The following is a 21410-nucleotide window of genomic DNA, read 5'->3' as shown; positions in this document are numbered from 1 at the left end:
TTAATTTCTTCTAATTAAGTCAGACCTTATGATCCTCGCAAGAACTGTTAGTCATGTTTAACATAATCATTGATCTTAGAAGGGAAGAAACTGCACATCATATGCCATGGTGACTTCTCAAAAGTAAGATATTTTGTTTATACATAATAGAAGATGCACCTGAGGCCTAGTCTAACTTATTGCCATGTTCAAAATATAACCAGGAATATAGTCTGTATATCATAGGCACATGGTCCTTTGTATACATGTGGATATGCAAGATATAGACACGCAATAGGGAACACTTCTGTTTCGGCTGTTGCTTTGAAAATAGATGTTGGTGGAATTAATCTCTGTATGTGTCTTTCTTCCTATTACTAGTACCATGATCATCTTCCCAGGAGATCTGTCCTTTTCTCTTCATTCCCTTATGTTCATATGCAAATATGACAATCATTATTACAGCATAATGCTTTCTTTAATTTGATGGGTGTTTGAGTTGTGTGCTAATAAAATTATTGAATATAGGGAGTTTCTCGTGGAGGTGGCAGAAAAATAATAAATTAAAAAGTCTTTACAATAATTATCAAATATTCAAATTGTAAAAATCCTCTTACCTTATAAGTGAAATGTAGAGACCAGCTATTCTAAACCAAAAGGCTCTATGTTAGTCTCTTGTGGGTACATTTAAGAAATGCAGAAATAGTCTAGCCAGCATGGCTCAGTGTTTGAGCATCAACCTATGATCCAGGAGGTCACGGTTCAGTTCCCGGTCAGGGCACGTGCCCTGGTGCTGGGGTCCAACCCCAGCGGGTCCAGGGGTTCCCAAAGGTGTAGACGGAGTCGGCGAAGAAGGAAGGACACGGAGGCAGTGTTCAGTTGATCAGCAGCCTAGCCAGGATCTCTAGCCAGGATCTCCAGCCAAGTTCTGGTCTGGATCTCCAGCGAAGTTCTGCTTAGGATTTCCAGCCAGGTTCTCTGTCCATGTTCTCTTGCTAGGTTCTCCAGCCAGGTTCTGTCCAGGTTCTCCAGCCAGGTTCAGTCACCAGGTTCTAGTCAGGTTCTCTTGCCAATTTCTGTAGTCAGGTTCAGTCCAGGATCTTTTGCCATGTTCTCTCACTAGGTTCTGTCTCTAGGTTCTGAGGCCAGTTTCTGTCCAGGATCTTTTGCCATGTTCTCTCCAGCGAAGTTCTTCTGTCTCTAGAGAACGTTCTGTGTAGGTTCTGTGCCTAGGTTCTGTCTCTCTTGGTTCTGTATTCTAAGTTCTGTGTCTTGCTGTCTTATTACATCTGTATTTATACCAGTTGATTCAATCCTATCAATCTCTATTACAAAGGTTAGGGCGTTTCTTATCTTCATTCCAGGGAGTAAAGCATGATTGTTCGTAGTTAAAGTGATTAATTACCCACCTGGCACTTAGTTAAGAGGTTTTATTCCCTCCCTAACTTCAGGGGAAAATCCCTACCTGGGGAAACAACCTTTCTCAGAGACCTTGGTTAAAACACATAGTGCCAAGAAGGTGAGCAAACATATTAAGAACAGTATGGTATATACGCCAGGTCCCTTGAAACATATGCTGTGCAGATGTTTCTATCCTGCAGCGACTGTGTCAAGCAGCAAGGATGGACCGGCTTCCGGCACCCTGGTTGCAGGCTTGATGCCCAGTGTGGGATGTGCAGGAAGCAGCCAATCAATGATCAGTGATTCTCTCTCATCCCTCTCCCTTCCTTTCTGAAATAAAAAAAATACATACTTTTTAAAAAATAAAAGCAATGCAGAAATAGAAGGTGATAGAAGACTAAAACATAAACTTGGAGCATATCATCCAGAATAGCTGTGACACAAGTTTAACCAAGAAGTCTTAAAGTAGCCCCTCTTTCCCACTGAAGTCCTCCCCAGCCCATGCTAGTAGAAATAGAGGCAGACAGTATATCAAAGGGAAAAGATCAACTATTCATATTTTGCTCCAGAGATTTTGTTCAGCGCTTTTCAATGCCATATTGCGTGTGATAACTCATTACCTTATTATTAATAAAACTGATTAAGTCCTTAGTAGAAAATAAGAGTTACAAATCACCAAGGGGAAAGATGGATTATTAATGTTGGTAATGAGAAAACCACTTCAGAAAAATAATCATGCACCAATGTAGACTTCAAATGACATAACAAGTTATATGTAATAGATAGGACATGTAAAACGTGCAACTGAACGGGAGAATCACAATTAAATAAACCATCAGGGTTTTGGGTTTTTTTGTGCTAGGATTTCTGGTTAATACAAAAGTCATATGCTCTTTTGATTTTTCTAAGTATCATGGAGCTACTTTGAAACAACTTGTTCTCAAAGTGGTTTCCCTAGAGCAAGTGAAGATAGAGTGAATTGAACACTTCATGCATACCGCTGCAAAGTCTTTTGGTTTAACCTCTCATTCCAATCCTGCTGCTGTGACCAATTCAGAACAAGCTTCGATTGGTCCATTTCACCCAGACAAAACCTCCCAACACTTCTAGCTCGATGGCTTTTTGTTAGGCACTCCAATATGTGCAACCTGGACATGAGGTTGAATGCATGGCCTTGGGGTCATGCCTGGCCAGTGAGGGACTGGAGTATATGGATAAGTAATCCCCCCTTTTACAGTTGGACAGCTTGGAGGACATATTTTATAAGGCTTCTTAGAATGTAGCTCAGGATGGAGAATCAGAAACACGTCAGTGTGCAAACTGGATACTGTATGTTTGCATTGATATCCCCTTCTTACCTCGATCACTCCTCCTGTCCTGCAGTCTGACTCTCTGGGCTTGGACTCAGGAATCGATCAGCAAGCCTGGGCCTTAAATCCAGACTCCACTCATGGAGTGATCTCAGGGTAGCTAATTAATACATCTATGCGTCAGAATTTATCTGCACAAAATACCATAACAGAATTTTTGTGAGTTTAATGTGATCATGTTTGGTAAATAGTAATTGTAAAATAGATATTAATGACAATATTTTAATGAAGTGTGCAGTCAAGAATTACAAGGTAAGAGAAGCATTTTTTATGACACACACATTTATTTATTCAGTAGGGTCTATTCACCTCATACACAAAATGCTGTCATCAGGGGCCTCACCAGACAAAAGAAGGTGTTAAAGACTACACATGTGCATTACCATTTATGACTGTTGGGTTTATTTGCCATATGGATAAAATTGATCTGATGCAAATGCAGAAAAAATTACCAGTGATTCATGTTCATTTCTTATCTACCATGTGTTGTAACATTTTATTAGATAGCAAAGTGAAATCAATGAACAGAAATGTTATTCCCCGACATTAGGGATTCTTTAGCAAATTCACTTTCTAAAATTTCTCACACTGTCAAACTTCCCACTATACTAAAGGCCAACTTCAATACTTAGAGCTGGAAAGATTGGAGAAATTTTGGCAGATGAATAAATATGTGATTGATACCCACTGAAATATTTGGTCTGTATTCTTTCAGTTTCACTTTTTTAGAAAAACCAATAGCATAATACTTTCTTAAAATGAATGTCCGGTTACTTGGTAAGGGACTTCTGTTTTTAAAAAATCAAAATTTCATTTCTCATGTAGCAAATATTTTCTAAGGATAGAACTGAAATGAAATAATGCTCCCAGCTCTTTGTTTTTTATATATTATTTTATTTATTTATTTTTAAATTAAATTTGTTGAGGTGACATTGGTTAATAAGATTGCATTGGTTTCAAGCATAAGTTTCTATGATACAAGGTCTGTATATTGCAGCGGTTCTCAACCTGTGGGTCGCGACCCTTTTATAGGGGTCGCCTAAGACCATTGGAAAACACATTTATAATTACATATTGTTTTTGTGATTAATCACTATGCTTTAATTATGTTCAATTTGTAACAATGAAATTGGGGGTCACCACAACATGAGGAACTGTATGAAAGGGTCGCGGCATTAGGAAGGTTGAGAACCACTGGCATATTGCATTGCATGCCCTCAACCCAAAGTAAAATCATCCTCTATCATCATATGTTCGGCTCCTTTTTACCCTTTACTAACCTCCCACCTGCCTTTCCCTCTGGTAACCAGCACACCCTTGTCTGTGTCTATGAGTTTCAGTTTTATATACCACAGATGAATGAAATCATATAATTCTTAGATTTTTCTGACTGATTTTTCTTACAATTATATTCTCAATATCCATCTAGATTGTTCCAAATAGCAGTATTTCATCTTTTCTTATGACTGAGTAGTATTCCATTGTATATGTGTACTACTTCTTTATTTAATCATTTACCAAAAGACACTTCGGTTGTTTTCATGTCTTGGCCACGCGAATAATGCTGCAATGTGAACACAGGGGTACATATATCTTTGCAAATATCTGTTTCCAAATTTGCTGGTAGATACCCAGAAGAAGGGCTGCTGGGTCATATGGTCACTTTATTCCTATTTTTTTGAGGAAGCTCCATACTATTTCCCATAGTGGCTGTACCAGCTTACATTCCCACCAGCAGTGAATGAGGGTTCCTTTTCCTCTCCAACCTCTCCAACACTTGTTGAGACTGAACGTCATTATGACCAAAGACACAAAGTAAAAATACAGTCATTGATTGCCAAACATTTCAGCTCTTATCGTCAAAGGCACAGAAAGCACAAATAAAGTTAATATAAAGCGTTTATTTCAATGTGGTGTTTTACAAGAGATTATGTGGAAATTAATAATATGAACACTATTATGTGTAGAACTAGGTCAGTGGTTCTCAACCTGTGGGTTGCGACCCCTTTGGCGGTTGAATGACCCTTTCACAGGGGTCACCCAAGACCATCTGCATATCAGATATTTATATTACGATTCATAACAGTAGCAACATTACAGTTATGAAGTAGCAATGAAAATAATTTTATGGTACTACTTTAAAGAAGTAGTACACATAAACAATGGAATACTACTCAGTCATAAGAAAAGATGAAATACTGCCATTTGGGACAATCTAGATGGATATTGAGAATATAATTATAAGCAACATGAGGAATTATTTTTAAAGGGCCAGAAGGTTGAGAACCACTGAACTAGGTGATAAAAGGTACATCTTAAGAAAATGCTTAGCTATAAACTCCTCCTTTGTCTTGCCTTCCAAAGGATTTGTACAACAAAAATATTCTTTTTTGGAACCTCAATTTGCCATTTTGCTGTCAAACAATAGTCATTGACAAATTAGAGTTGAGATCTGATGTGTGAAAATGTAATGACAGCTGTGAAGAAAGTACTTCTAAAAATGTATGAAGGTGTTAACTCAGTAGTGTTACCAGCCTCCATTTACACTTTGGAGATACATCCTTAGAACATATGTCCAGCATCAAAGACTCTTCCCTGAAACATCCTTGGATCAACCTGAAGTTGGGTGACACGTTTCAGGCTGAACAGATCTGTTAAGATGACATTTTCAGCAATAGGAAGAGCACTGAGATTTGAAGATCTGAGATGCAAAATCTCTGTTCTCATGCTCTCAATACTGAAAGGACACAGAAGGTGCTGAAATATCCCAAGTGTCATCATTTCCTGGTGAGACTGGCACATATGAGTGATTTTAGACACTCTGCTAAAACACTTCTCCTCCTGGAATTATGTTGGTATTAACCTAGTACATACAGTCTTTCTCATGTAAAAATCCTATTTGTCTTCTTAAAATCCATGTCTCTTCAGAAGTGCAAAAGAAGGAAGTTTGCTGGCACAAACATGTTCAAAAGTAGAATGAGGATAAATCAAGTAAGAGATGGCAGGAATGTCTTCTTTCTGTCCTTTTACACAACTTTCTATCATTCACACAACTTCCCTTTCCTGGGGCTCACTTCTGAGGCAAGCAGCTTCCTGGAGATTTTGGCAGGAAACTCCCCCATAGTACTGTGAACTCGAAAGAAAAATGGGACTTGTAGATATTTCAAAACTATCACTCACCTCTCTGCCAGATCAAAAGTGTCTCTTTTCTTCCAATTTGATTCCCATCCCAAGAGCATGAAGAACTGTCTGCCAGAGTACCACCAGCTGGTAGACCTGAGTTCCCTCCTGGTGACCATTCCCTAAAAGCTCTTTCAATGTTATAGATACAAACTATTTATGCTACAAAGTAAGGATGTGGTACTTAGTGTTATGCTCAGTGAGGAGAATACTGAATAACGCTGAAAAAAATGTTACAAGAATAGGAGAAATAGATGTATTTGAATGCAATTTAAAGTACATGGGTACTAGTGATGCTTATCACAAAACTTGGAGATAACATCATGTTACTAGAGGCCTGTTGCATGAAGAGATTCGTGCAATAGGCCTTCCCTTCCCCTGGCTGCCAGCACCAGTTTTCCTCTGGCACCTGGGACCCAGGCCCTCAGTCTTCGCTCCACCACTTCGAGCCTATGTATGCAAATTAACCGCCATCTTTGTTGTGCTAATTTGCATACTCTCCTGATTGGCTGGTGAGCGTAGTGGAGGGACCATCAATTTACATGTTTGTCTATTATTAGGTAAGATGATACATTTTGCAAATAAGAGACAGAGAGTTTATTCCATCTTTAGGAGATGAATCGCTCAGCACTGAGTTTTCACAATGGAAGCACTGAATTTGTAAGGGAGTGCATACCTCTAGTAGGTACAGAAACAGAAGATAATCTTTTCCCCTACTCTATTTTTTAGAACAGGTGATCTGAAGGCAGGTAGAAGAACTATCGATGGGCTATCTTTTCTATCCCTTCTCTCCCATCCAAACATCAGTGATATGAGTGGAATAAAGTTGCAGAAAGTTTGAGACTCTGCTTTCAGAATTTGAAATCATCAACTTAAAATACCCTGATTTATTTTTCTTGTTATCCTTTGGCCTGAGAATTCATTTATCATTATTTTATCAGAAAGAAATCAAATACTTGTTTACATTATGCTGTGTAATTCAATAGACCAAAATCCCATGATGGTTATACTTAAGAAACCAATTTAAGTTGGTATAAGCTTAATAAAAGGTGGCTGCTATTCTCCTCTGTTCCCCAAATCACTTTCCATTTACCTTGAACAAGAACAATATTCTCACAGTTTCCAGGGGGGAAAAAAGCTATGAATACAAAATTTCAAAAAAAAATTGTTGGGTCTAAATAAAGATAGCAAAAGTGTCTATATTCAGTCATGCCTCATAAAGTTCCTTTCACAAAACTGAATTGCTGTATGTTTATGTTCTTTGTAAACAGGACATAAAATAGCATAATGTTTTAATGAGTCCCATGCCTATATATATATATATATATAGAGAGAGAGAGAGAGAGAGAGAGAGAGAGAGAGAAACTATGGTTTATATTAGTCATTTGAATTTGTTGACTTCAAGCAACAGAGACCGATTCAGACAAAGCAAAACAAAATATATATACACTTATTAGAAGGTTACAAATCAGCCATAAAATAAAAAAGATTACTTATTATGGGCTAAAATAAATATGGAAAAAATCTATTGTATTTCTATGAACTAGCAGTAAAAATAAACCATATATAATTGTAGTTAAGAAGACAATTTCATTTACAATAGTACCAAAATAATAAAATGCTTTGAAATAAATTTAACAAAAGAGTGAAAGACTTGCATACTAAAAATTACAAAATGCTGTTTTAAGGAATAAAATAAAACTTAAATAAATGAAAAGACATTTGATGTTTATGGCTATGAAAAAATTTGGAAACATTTATTTATTTGTAAAGATATATGTATCCCTATTTTGAGTGCAGCAGTATTCATGGTGATGAAGACATGGAAACATATCCTCGGGTGAGGATTAACAATAAAATAAAAGTAGATTTAAACAAAGTATACCAAAGCACACAAGTAAGATAAATGCCTTTTAGAAGTTGTTTCCTAATTTTGTGCATCAAAAATAGAAATAAAACCGAAATGACAAAACTTACTTGAATGTATATTTTACATTTTCTAGGACAACATACTCAGTATGTGTTTATGGAATTTTTGATCCAGGTCATATTATATAGAAATAAACTGCCTGTCACTGGCTTTCACCTCTAGAATACAGGAATAACCTCATTTAGTTGTGCTTTACTTTATTGTGCTTCACAGATCATGCATTTTTGTTGTTGTTGTTTTCTGTGATTTTTTTTATAAATTGAAGGTTAGTGGCAACCCTCAGTGGAGCAAGTTTGTTGGCGCCATTTTGCCAACAACATTTCCTCACTTCCTGTATCTGTATCACATTTTGGTAATACTCACAATATTCAAAATCTCCCATTATTATTATATTTGTTATGGTGATCTATGATCAGTGATCTCTAATGCTGCCATTATAATTATTTGGGGGCATCAGGAACCAGCCCCTTATATGTATAATGAGATTGATGTTGTTTTCATGCCTGATAACACAACATTCATTCTACAGCCCATGGATCAAGGAGTAATTTTGAATTTCAAGTTTTATATAAGAAATATAGTTCATAACGCTACCACACTGCCACAGATAGTATTCCTCTGATGGATCTAGTAAAAGTAAGTTGAAAACTTTCTGGAAAGGACTCACTATTCTAGATACCATTAAGAACATTCATGATTCATGTGAAGAAGTCAAAATATCAACATTAACAGGAGTTCAGAAGAACTTGATTCCAACCCTAATGGATGACTTTGAGGGGTTCAGACCTGCAGTGGAGCAAGGGGCTACAGATGTGGTGGGAAATAACAAGGGAACTAGAACTAGTTCTCTCTCTCTCTCTCTCTCTCTCTCTCTCTCTCTCTCTCTCTCTCTCTCTTTCTGTTTTTGGTTAATCGTCACCTGAGGATATATTTCCATTGGTTTTTAGGGAGAGTGGAAGAAAGAAGGAAAGACAGAGAGAACCATCTATATGAGAGAAATACATCGATGGTTGCTTCCTGCATGAGTCCTGGCCGGGACCCGGGCCCAGTAGGAGCCTGCAACCAAGGTAAGTGCCCTTGACTGGAATAGAACCCGAGACCCTTTGATCCTCAGGCCAACACTCTATCCACTGAGTCAAACTGGATAGGGCTGCTTTCTTAAGATGAATGCACTCCTGGTGAAGACTCTGTGAAGCTTGTTGAAATGACAGCAGAGGTTTTAGAATATTACAAAACTTAGGTAATAAAGCAGTGTTAGGGTTGAGAGGACTGACCCCAATTTTGAAACAAGTTCTACTGTAGTTAAATGCCAACAAACAGCATCACATGCTACAGAGAAATCGCTGGTGAAAGGAAGATTTGATTGTTACCTTATTTTTAAAAATGACCACAATCACCCCAACCTTCAGCAAACACCACCGTGATCAGTCAGCAGCTATCAACACTGAGGCAAGACCCTCCACCAGCAAAAAAGATTATAACTTGCTGAAGACTCAGATGATTATTACCATTTTTCAGCAATAAAGAATCTTTTTATTAAGGTATCTACATTGCTTTATAGACTTAATGCTATCGCACAGTTAATAGACTATATATATATAGTGTACACATGCCTTTTATATTTACTGGGAAACCCCAAAAATTGTGACTTGCTTAATTGCAATATTCTCCTTATTGCCATGGTCTGGAACCAAACCCTCAGTATCTTGGAGGTATGCCTGTAACATTTCTTCTTTATAAGAAGCTAAAATACTCCTGAGCATTGAGGAACTGTGGGCTAAAGTGAGATCGCCTTTCATCGTTCACAAATCTGAAGGGACTGTGTTTCTAAGACCTTCAGATGCAACTGATGGATGTGATGTGACAAATTACAAGTCGTTTTTAATGGGTTGGTTTGGACACATTGGGAATTGCATTTTCCTTTTGCCTTATTCATTTTCCTTCTTGACAATGCTTTTTGACATTCAGATTCTGCTACCCAGCACTCTGTGGGTGTTGGAGGTATATAATTAAATTTATCTTCATGATTTTTTTGCATAAAAAGCTAATATGAAACTCCATAAATCTCCCTCAGATGTGCAAATATATGAAGAGCACTCGAGGAAAGAAGCATAATTGAATTACAACCTTGAATTGTACATCGTACCATGATTCTTACCTGGTCACGCAGATCTCCCTGAGTAAGCGTTACTGGAATATATTGCAAGCTCAATCCAACAGCAGAAGCTGCAGAAAGGGAAGAAAATCCTTTACCTAACTTGTAGTTTTTCAATCTATTTTATTACCAGATGAAATATTACTAATTTTTTTCTATTCATTGTAAAATGACAGTTATTTAAATTATCATCATTTTATGAATATCTTTATGTGTATATATTTATGCATACAAACAGGAATATATATACAATTTGAAAGAAAGGAAACAATAAACTAAAGCTTATTCATCCACATGCTCACTTCAGCAATATTTATTAAGTAGTTATTGTGTGTCAAACATTGTACTAAGTGCCGTAGCAGTAACTCTTTGAAATCAGTTTACATTCCAACCAAATAGTGGGAGGAGAGCCTTAAATAAAGAATTATATAAAAATATTTAACTACCATTATGATAAGTTTACAACAGAAATACTACGTGCTATGAATATATACTTAAGATTCAAAACTAGTTATATGGGGGAAGAAGTTGAGAATAGGTAGATTTAGCTGTGAAATTGAGATTTAAGATGCAACTTGGAGTATGAATTACAAGGTAAAGAGAATTACCAAGTGAGAGCCATCATAATAGACGCATTCCTTGGATTATATATTTAGAAATACCTGAGCAATGTGCCTCAGTGGAAAAGACTGAATAATGAATGAAAGCTCAGCATCAAGTCTGAATAATTAGCAATACCCCCAAACTACCAGTACAAATGAAATATTATTTTGCAACTAAAGACTGAGACCAAAAAATGTGTTTGAGAAGAAAATTTTTTATTGCTTCTATTTCACTGTTGCACCTATTTTCTCCTTAAATCCCTTTCCTATTTTGACCCCCAACAAAGTCTTGAAAAAAGTTTATGAAACAGGGAAAGAAGCAGTACTTGAAGAAAGGCAAATAATAAACAGGCAGATCAGAATATTATACATTTTTTGCAGACATAAATCTCTCTTGAAAAATTCTGGCATGCAAAAAATGAAACTTATTCTTCCCTGATGCTATAGCAATTCGGTTCTATATAGTGCCAAGGCACCCGTTCTCAGGCATCAGCTCACAGAGTTGTCCCTGCCTGCCTGGTCCTGTGAGTTCTAGTGGTGGCTCTCTGTGACTCCTCAGCTATTCCTGGGGGACAGACAGATGCTTGTGGTCCCATTTGCCCAACCTAGCATATCACCTTTTCCATCCTGGTGCCTCGCCTCTGGGGTGGTGTAGCTGGGAGGCACGGCACAGCTCCCTCATTCTTTCCAGACCTACATGTATTCCCATGTTTCTCTGCACCCCTAGCCTGGGGCATTCACTTGTAGTCTGAGTTAAATCTTTCTTTTCTGATGTTTCACTAAACCACCTTGTTTATGCCTACCACTTTGCTTTCTTGAAGCAAAATCTAGGAACTAAAATGTATTCATGGCTCCTTGCCCTTCTAGAAACTCTCCTGAGGCAAGGAAGGACAGAATATGCCACCTGCCTGAAGGGGAAAGATATAAAAGTAAAACGAAGGGCGAAAAATAAAACATAGGTTAACATTTCAAGCCCAGTCGGTGTGGCTCAATGGTTGAACATCAAATTTGAACCAGGAGGTCATGGTTCAATTCCCGGACAGGCCACACATCCAGGCTGTAGGCTCAATCCCCAGTGTGGGGAGTGCAGGAGGCAACTGATCAATGATTCTCTCTCTTTTTTTTTTTTTAAAAATATATTTTATTGATTTTTTTACAGAGAGGAAGGGAGAGGGATAGAGAGTTAGAAACATCGATCAGCTGCCTCCTGCACACTCCCTACTGAGTATGTGCCCACAACCAAGGTACATACCCTTGACCAGAATCGAACCTGGGACCTTTCAGTCTGCAGGCCGATGCTCTATCCACTGAGCCAAACCAGCTAGGGCACAATCATTCTCTCTTATCATGGATGTTTCTTTCTCTCCCTCTCCCTTCCTCTCTCTGAAATCAATAAAATATATATTAAACAATATTTCAAAATATTTTCCAAGCAAACATGGAATAAGAGGGATCTAAAATAGGTGATTAAAAATGAAGCAAAATAGATGATCCATTGATAACTGGAATAAAACTGAGCCTTTGAGTTCTCCAGAAATGAAATTCCTACTGCTTCAGTTCCTCTGCCTCTTCCTATTAATAACCTAACTGCAGCCTGGTCATTGCTTCCTTTCGATGTTTTCCCTTGAAACAGATGCTTTTTTCTTGTTGTTTTTCCCCTTAAAAAATAATACACTTCATTATCTGACTGATTTCTATTTGCTAACCAAATTACTGAATACAGAAAAAGGAACATTTTAACCACAGCATTTCAAACATGTGAAGATCAAAAGAAAGAATAATAGCATAGTGGTTAAAAGAGAAATCAAAAGGTAGATAATGAAGCTCCACAGTGACAGTATCAAGCTGTTTCCACTGAGTCTCTGAACTCACATGTAAAGTCTAGTACATACTAGCTCTATAGGCTTGTTGAAATTTTGAAAAAAATGCATAATATATATATATATATTTAGAATATGTTATTTCAAAACACTCTTTAGTGATGTTTTTGAAATTACAGATAGCCTAATTGCCTATTGGGCCACACCTACAGATCTTCTAAAGAACAGGTAGTTTGCCACTTAGAAATATAAATTATAAAAATGCATATATATTGAAAAGTTTGTGCAAGAGGCCACAACTAGCAGGTTGCCAATGAAGATTACATTGAATCACAGGCTGCATTCCTGACACAGAGGATTCTGAGACCAGGGAGCATGCCGGCAGTTTATGGGGAAATACTCTTGGGATCACTGCCTGTGGAAAAGAAGAGGTTGGGCTAGAGAATTTGCCATCTTAACAATAGTCCAGCCAACCTCATGGAAGCTGTGGAGACAGTCCTATACATTTGTCTCAAGTTCTGATGAGGGGGCTAGTTATATATTTGTAATCATGTTATTGGATGTTGCCTGCCTCCCCACCGCCCCCACAAAAGACCTGTGTTTAGAGGCAAAACCCTTCAGCTGAGGGAATACGCAAAAGGGCCCCCAGCACGCCCAGCAAGTAAAGAGATAAGTCCTTCATTCTTAAAAAAAAAAAAAGACTTAAAGAAAGAGGCATGCCATAACATCTATTACACAGAGTACTAAAATCAATGGTGTGCGTGTAAGCAAAGAAGCCGGTGAAACAGAATTAAGAACCCAAATACATTTTCCAGCAAAAATGGAAAATTGTGATAATACTAGAGGCCCGGTGCACAAAATTTGTGCAAGGGGCTCAGCCCTCGCAGCCCCGACTTCCTCTGGAAGGTTGTTTGGCTGTCTGGTCTGATTATCATATTACACTTTTATTATTATAGATAGAGGGGATGTTACAAATCAGTAAGGAAAATACTGACTATTACACACTTGCACCATAAATTAATATGAAAAAGATAAATGATTAAGTATAAAAATGAATAAGGGCTGTAAATAGGTAATTCAACTATATCAATAGTAAAGATATGCAAATTAAAACCACAATGAGATATTATTTCAAACACAGATTAGCAAAAAAATAGAATAAAATAAAATCAATGTGACAATATCAAGATTTGATATAAAGGAGACAAGAATTTTCATATAGAAGTGCTGATGAATTGATGTATTCGTAAAACCACTTTGGAAAATAATTTCGCAATACCTAGTAAAAGTGAAAATGCACAAGGATAAAATCCTTCAAGGGTATTCACACATATATAAAAGAGAAATATAAAAGAATATGCATTATAACATTATTTTTAATCTAAAGAATCAGAAACAATCCATCCCAAATGTTTATCTACAACTCAAATACAGAATTAAATTGTGGTATATACAGCAAGTCTAGAAAACAATATTAGTGAAAGAAAGCAAATGACAGATTGATATAGAATAATAACATTTTTGTAAATAAAAAACACAAAATTAAAACAATGGAATACTATGCTGCAGTAAAAAAGAAGGAATGCTTACCATTTGCAACAGCATGGATGGAACTGGAGAGTATTATGCTAAGTGAAATAAGCCAGTCAGAGAAAGATAACTGTCACATTATCTCACTCATTTGTGGATTATAATGAACAACATAAACTGATGAACAAAAACAGATCCAGAGACAGAGAAGCATCGATCAGACCGTCAAACCTCAGAGGGAAGGTAGGGGAGGGTGGGGACAAGGAGGAGAGATCAACCAAAGGACTTGTATGCATGCATATAAGCCTAACCAATGGACACAGACACCAGGGGAGTGAGGACATGAGTGTGTGTGGGGGGGGCAATGGGGGGATAAGTACACATATGTAATACCTTAATCAATAAAGAAAAATAAATAAATAAAAAGCAAAAAAATCATAGAAAAAGAAAAAATTATGTACTGTACATACACACATAGAAATACAAAAACTTTAAAGGCATATAACATATTTAACATCTTAGTTTACTCTCTCACGTGAGTAAAAAAGAATATAAAAGAAAACAAACAACTTAACTTGATGTGAAATTTTCTATATTTAAAACATTTTACTGAAAGAGAAAAAAATCATGGTTATGTTTATGATTCTTGTGCTAGGTAACAGAATGCAGGGTAACTGCTCTTTATACATTTCTGTACTTGGAAAAGCTCTTCAAAATTAAATACCTACTGTCAAGATGTCAGTTCTTCCTACATTGATCTATAGATTCAATGCAATCCCAATAAAAATCCTCCCACGCTATTTATGGATATTGACAAACTGATTCTAAAGTTTATATGGAGAGTCAAAACATCCATAATATCCAATACAATACTTAAGGAGAAGAACAAAGTTGGAAGACTGATGATACCTGACTTCACAACTGACTATAAAACTAATCAAGACAGTGTGCGATTGGTGAAAGAATGGAGAAACAGATCGATAGAACAAAATAGAACCCAGAATAGACTCCAATAAATAAAATCAACTGATATATGACAAAGGACCAAAGGCAATTCAATGGAGCAAAGATAGTCTCTTCAACACATGGCGCTGGAACAACTCATGAACAGTGGGGAGAGGTCCCCACCCCCCTGGTTGCTGGTGGGAGTGGGCTTTTTGTGATAGCCAGAGAAATAGAATTTTCTGAGACTCCCATGGAAGTCTGAGATATTGTAGAAAGCTTTATTTCTGTGGAATGGCACCCCTTAGTTCCCAAGGTCCCATTTCCCTTTGACCCACCAAGGAAGAAGTCCCATTTTGCTTTCCCCAGAACTTAGTTCAAAGCCAGTGTCCAGAGTTTCTGTTTCATGTTGGAACACAGTCTAATCCAGCATCAGCCTCGCTTAGTTTGTGTTCCCAGCTGGAGTCCATTAGTCCATCGTGTGTAGAGTCTGCATGGCCACATGACCATGGAGAGAACATGGGCAAGAGCAAAGTCCAAGGAACCAGAAGAGAGAGAGAGAGAGAAAGAGAGAGAGAGAGAGAGAGAGAGAGAGAGAGAGAGAGAGAGAGAGAAAAGAACTCCTTTATCTATGGGATTACATATTCCCAAATTTTCATGGGCTCGCTATGGCCCTGTGCTACCCTAAGCAATCCACGGTTCCCCAGGCTTGACTGACAGGCACTTTCCCTGTGTCACCCTGACTCACTGTGCATGTGCCCACTCTCCTGTTGTTGGACCCCTTCCCCCAATTATTTGCAGGGAATGGACCAGTGATTCCCTGGGGAGGGTGAAACCAGAGCTTCCTGTGAAGCTGCCCAAATAGCTATGCTTTCCATGTCTGGCCTCCCTTTTGCTTCCTTCTTATTGCTATTAACAAGAGAAGACAAACACAAGCAAAATCAGCTAGAATTCAGTTCTGACTTTGAATTTCCAGCTTGCAAAAAATCCAAAGGAGAAACATGCACAGTTACACAGCTTGTAGAAAGAAAAAAAAAATGTCCATTTCTCATCAACACAGAGATTTTTCTATCATGTAATTTTATAAGAAATTTCCCAGGTGGGACTTAATATAATGGATACTAACTAATGTACTAGATATAATGTCTTTTCATTCTTTTGTGTAGAAAACTTAAAAACTCAGTTTATAAATTAGAGATGTCACCCAAGAAGAGTGACTCTGAGAGGAACAACACTAATGGGATTCCACTGTCCAGGCCTCTGATGGCCTACATGCTTTAACTGAATGTCAAATCCCTCTATCAGTCCTTATGTGTATAGTGGCTAGATTACCCATATTAGATAACAATGAATTTAGCTGATTATTTTAAAAACTAGAGGCCCAGTGCACAAATTCATGTACAGGTGGGGTCTCTCAGCCTGGCTGGCGATTGAGGCCTATCAGGGGGCTGGCTGGCCAGGGGGAGGGGCCATGGGAGGTTGGCTGTGGGAGTGCACTGACCACCAGAGGGCAGCTCCTGTGTTGAACATCTGCCCCCTAGTGGTCATTGCACATCATAGCTAATGGTCAACTGGTAGTACTAGTCATTCCAGTCGTTCGGTCATAATGGTTGCTTAGGGTTTTTTATATAGAGATATTTTAAAAGATTATAATACAAAATGTATATTGAGAAAATATTTCTCACAATTCTCACAGGCTTTGGCACACATTTCTGGGGATTTTGGCTAGCTAAAAGTGGAGTGTCCCAGTAGTAATAGAAATGTGACTTGTACTCTACCCTCTAAGCCTTCAAGCAGGAGTAAGGCATATCTTCTTGAAATAAATCTACCTAGAGGGAATTCCCTGCCTGTGACAGACTTCTTAGCTGCCCAACTTATCATTCATCCTTCTTACCCACCTATAGTATAAAGGATTAAAACAAACAGACAACAAACAAACAAACAAACAAAAAAGAACAGAAAAGAAGATTCCTTGCTACTGAAATTAGCCCAATTTCCTAGCTTTCTATAGCAAGTGTCAAAAGATTTTTGTAGGATTCACCTGGACATGTATCTGTGTATATTCATTCCCTGATTCAGATAGCAAGGGATATTTTACAACCTCGTAAACTCCTCCGTGTTGAGAGAGATAGCCACGTGACTCAGTCCTTTCCCTTTCTCTGTGGGATGCAGACAGGATGACTGAGACTGAGGTGGCCTCCCTGAACCACAACGAGGGCGACCTGAATTCCAGCCATGTCAGCGCTGTGGCTGCTTAGCTGCCGAAGCCAGGATCTGCCTGCTCCATCCTTTTCTGTAAGAAGAGTAAACCGTTTTGTTTATGCCGTTGCAAGCTGGGTTTTCTCGGTTTTCATCTAACATCTCTTACTGATAGAGCGCTGTAATAACCAAACAGGCAGCAGCAACAAAGAGCTCACAGCAAGTCCACAGAGCTGGACGGCTCTTTTAATTCTGACATCTCAGTCAGCCGTGGGCAAACTACGGCCCGCGGGCCGGATCCGGCCCGTTTGAAATGAATAAAACTATTGAAAAAAAAAGACCGTACCCTTTTATGTAATGATGTTTACTTTGAATTTATATTAGTTCACACAAACACTCCATCCATGCTTTTGTTCCGGCCCTCCAGTCCAGTTTAAGAACCCATTGTGGCCCTCGAGTCAAAAAGTTTGCCCACCCCTGTCTCAGATACTCCACTCCTGGCATGCTCTCTCCAAAAGCCTGTTACAAGTCTATTGTAAAATTAATTGTTTCTTTGATGGTCAGGTTTTGTTACAGAGCTTTGCCAGTTTTTTTTTTTTTTTTTTTTTTTGTGTGTGTGTGTGTGTGTGTGTGTGTGTGTGTGTGTGTGTGTTTGCGGGGGCGGGGAGGGTTGTGATTTTGTTTTGTTTTGTTGGGTTTCTGTGTGTGTGTGTGTGTGTGTGTGTGTGTGCGCGCGCGCGCGCGCATGCACGCACGCGCAACATCATTAGTCCCTGATGAGTCTTTAGCTTCAAGTAGGCATCAAACACCTATTAGCCTCTTCTCTGAAGAGCCCCCCAGTATCGCTTATTTTTTTCTCTCCCAGGTTAAATCACTTCTATATAAATAGCAATGCTCTCAATGTTTTATCCTGAGAGGAACTATTAAGTCATGTAACATGATAATATGAAGGATACCATTATTCTCATGAAGGCCTCTGCCCTTTTCATGACAGTTTCAAAACGTTTATTTGAATCGTGCTTTGAGAATATCCCTTCAAATGTCAGTAGGTTTGGGATTTATATCTTATCCCAAGTCCGACAGAATTCATGTTAATAGACATCCATTCTGCTTGCTCTTCTACAGCATTTCCCCAGAGCTCATCACTGGGCTTGGACCCAAAATTCCGTCCCCTGTCCTGTTCTCCAAGCACCTGATAAATAGGCAAACAGATTCTGGGATGTGGGTGGCACTGCTGCTGGAAGATGATGCTCAGTGGTCCCCTAGTGGCCGGAAAGAGTTCATGCAGGCTACTAAAACGCTTTCCACTCCTTGGAGCTGTGAGAGATTCATTAGGCAGTGAGATCAAGTAGATGCAATGCTCGAGCCCTTCTAGAAAGCCCAGGGAATACACTCAAGATTCAACCTTCCCTAGGTGGGCTCTGCAGTCAGTCATGCAGTGTAACCAGGAGTCAAACTGTATCTTCATAGCCTGAAGTTTTGCTTTTAAGTTCAGGATATAGTCTCCTGAATTAAGTGGCTCCTTTTAGGAGCTAGTGACACTAACTCACTTATCTGGAGTGAAAAAGAAGAGGGATGTATAAGGAGGACGCAGTGCTTTTGGGAGGAACTGCAGGGCAGACATGAGACCTCTACTATGAAGGAACAGAGTCAGGGAGGCCGTCAGAAACACAGGCAGCTACTAGCTCAGGTTTTGTTTGTTTGGTTTTTGGTGGGGGGTGGGAGGGGGGTGTAGTGATGTGCCTCTGCTTCATCCTGTACAAATGCTGCATTTCTGTTTTTTATCTCTCTACAGCTATTTCTCATGTTGCATGAACTTGGCAAAACAGGCCGTCCACAACAACCAGCAGCCTTAATTCATACAGAGACCAAACTCTATAATTTTTTTTAACTCCATTTCTAGTGCTGGAGAGAAAAGATTTGATTTGCCTAAAAATGATGATGACAATAATGATTATAGTGATGCTTGGAGAATTGGCAAGCCACGTGTGAATGAATGAAACTAGATTACAGTTTGTCCCCATTTACAAAAATTAATTCAAAATGGATCAAAGACCTAAATATAAGATCTGAAACAATAAAGTATATAGAATAAAACATAGATACTAAACTTATGGACCTTGGCCTCAGAGAAGATTTTATGAATTTCCAAAAGCAAGGGAAGTTAAGGCAAATATAAATAAATGGGACTATATCAAACTAAAAATATTCTGAACAGCAAAAGAAACTGCTAACAAAACAAAAAGGCAACCAACCTAGTGGGAGAAAATATTTGCGAAAAACAGCTCCGACAAGGGGTTAATGTCCAAAATCTATAAAGAACTCATACAACTCAACATGAAACAAACAAAAAATTCAATGAAAAAATTGGCAGGGGACCTGAACAGACTCCTCTCCCAAGAAGACATACCAATGACCAACAGATATGAAAATATACTCAACTTCACTAGTTATTAAAATTTGCAAATCAAAATTACAATGAGATACCACCTCATACTTGTTAGAATGATTATTATCAATAAGATAAGAGGTTGTGGAGAAAAAGGAACACTTATTCACTGCTAGTGGGAATATAAACTGGTACAGCTACTATGGGAAACAATCTGGTGGTTCCTCAAAAAAATTAAGAATATAATTACCATATAACCTAGCAACCCCTCTTCTAGGTATCTACTTAAAAATTTTGAAAACGTTTATTTACAAAGAATATGCATTCACAGTGGCCAAGACATGGAAACAAATTAAGTGTCCTTTGATAGAGGACTTGAAGGACTTGATAAAGAAGATGTGAGATTATATATATAACTATATATATAAAAGCCTAAGTGACCATTAAGACTGAATGACTGGAATGACTGGGACAACCAGAACAAGCAGTCGACCAGTCACTATGACATGCACTGACCACCAGGGGGCAGACACTCAATACAGAAGCTGCCCCCTTCCGCACCCGGCCCAGCGATCATCGCCTCCTTTCCCAACCTCCCCGGGGCCTTTGGGCCCAGGCTGGGATGGGGAACCACTGGTGGATGGTGGTGGATATGGCCCCATTCCCAGTGGGGCCAAGGGCTGGCTCCCTCCTTGGGGGCTGGTGGCCAACCTCCTGTGCCCCATCCCTCCCCCCAACCAGCAGTCCCCAATCGGTCTGGCCCTGATCGGCCCTGACTGCTGGCCAGGACTAGGGACCCCACCCATGCACGAATGAACCTTGAGAATATCATGTAAGCAAAATAAATTAGTCAGCGAAAGCTAAGAACCATATGATTCCACTCATATGTGAGATATAAAACTGAAACTCATAGACAGAGCAGTACGGTGGTTACCAGAGGGAGGGGTGGGGTAGTAAAGGGTAAAGAGGGCACAATACATGGTGACAGAAGATGATTTGACTTTGGGAGGTGGGCACACGATGCAATATACAGGTCATGAATCTCAGAAATGTCCACTTTATATAATCTTATTAACCAATGTCACTCCAATAAATTTAATTTAAAAAACTATTCATAGAAAATCTTGCATCCGTCCTGTTTTTGTTGTTTCTTTTTGGTTATAGCTAATGTCTTGAAATGCTCTTCAAATGACTTATGTCTTCAGAAATGACTCTAAGATTGTGTTACATGTATGCAATAGTTGCCATTGCCTTAATAGAATTTAGGTCTGAAAGTACAGACTTGGGTAAATTAGGTGGATAGTGAGTGAATTTGACTTGGCAGGAGGATGGTGAAGTGACATATTTCCCTCTTGTTCTTATGTTTCTGAATTAATACATATATATTAATATATAAAATTAATATATAATAATCAATGTGTAATATATGTTTTCCTTTATTGTGATTTACTTTTTACTTTAAAGATGAAAATTTTAAGGCTTAAAGAGACTTCTTTTACTCCATCATGCTCCTACCAGACTGGTAAAAATGCTATTTCTTGAGTTCAAACACCTGTGGCAAGCCCAGTAAAACAGTACCAGCAACATCATCATTAACCATGTCTACAGATGCTTTATTCTTACAGCATTTCTACCTGGAAAATCTTACTCAGCTATTTCCAGACATTGTCTCTTACAGGCACCATTCATGAAGCTGGCCAGGTTTCTAAAGATAATGGTAGGATCTATTTATATATCTTAGCTTGAGATGACACACCTTTAACAGGAAAGATCAACAAGGTACTTACACAAAACAAAACAAACAAACAAACAAATAAATAAAAACAGCAAGATGGCCAGGATTTGTTCTGCTGGGTTATAAGTTTTTTTCAACGAACAAACAAGGACAATTTTTAGGACAATGAGAGGTGTGT

Source organism: Myotis myotis, unplaced genomic scaffold (genome assembly GCF_014108235.1).
Source record: "Myotis myotis isolate mMyoMyo1 unplaced genomic scaffold, mMyoMyo1.p scaffold_m19_p_6, whole genome shotgun sequence".
Lineage (NCBI taxonomy): Eukaryota > Metazoa > Chordata > Mammalia > Chiroptera > Vespertilionidae > Myotis > Myotis myotis.
This window is presented reverse-complemented; position numbering follows the sequence as displayed.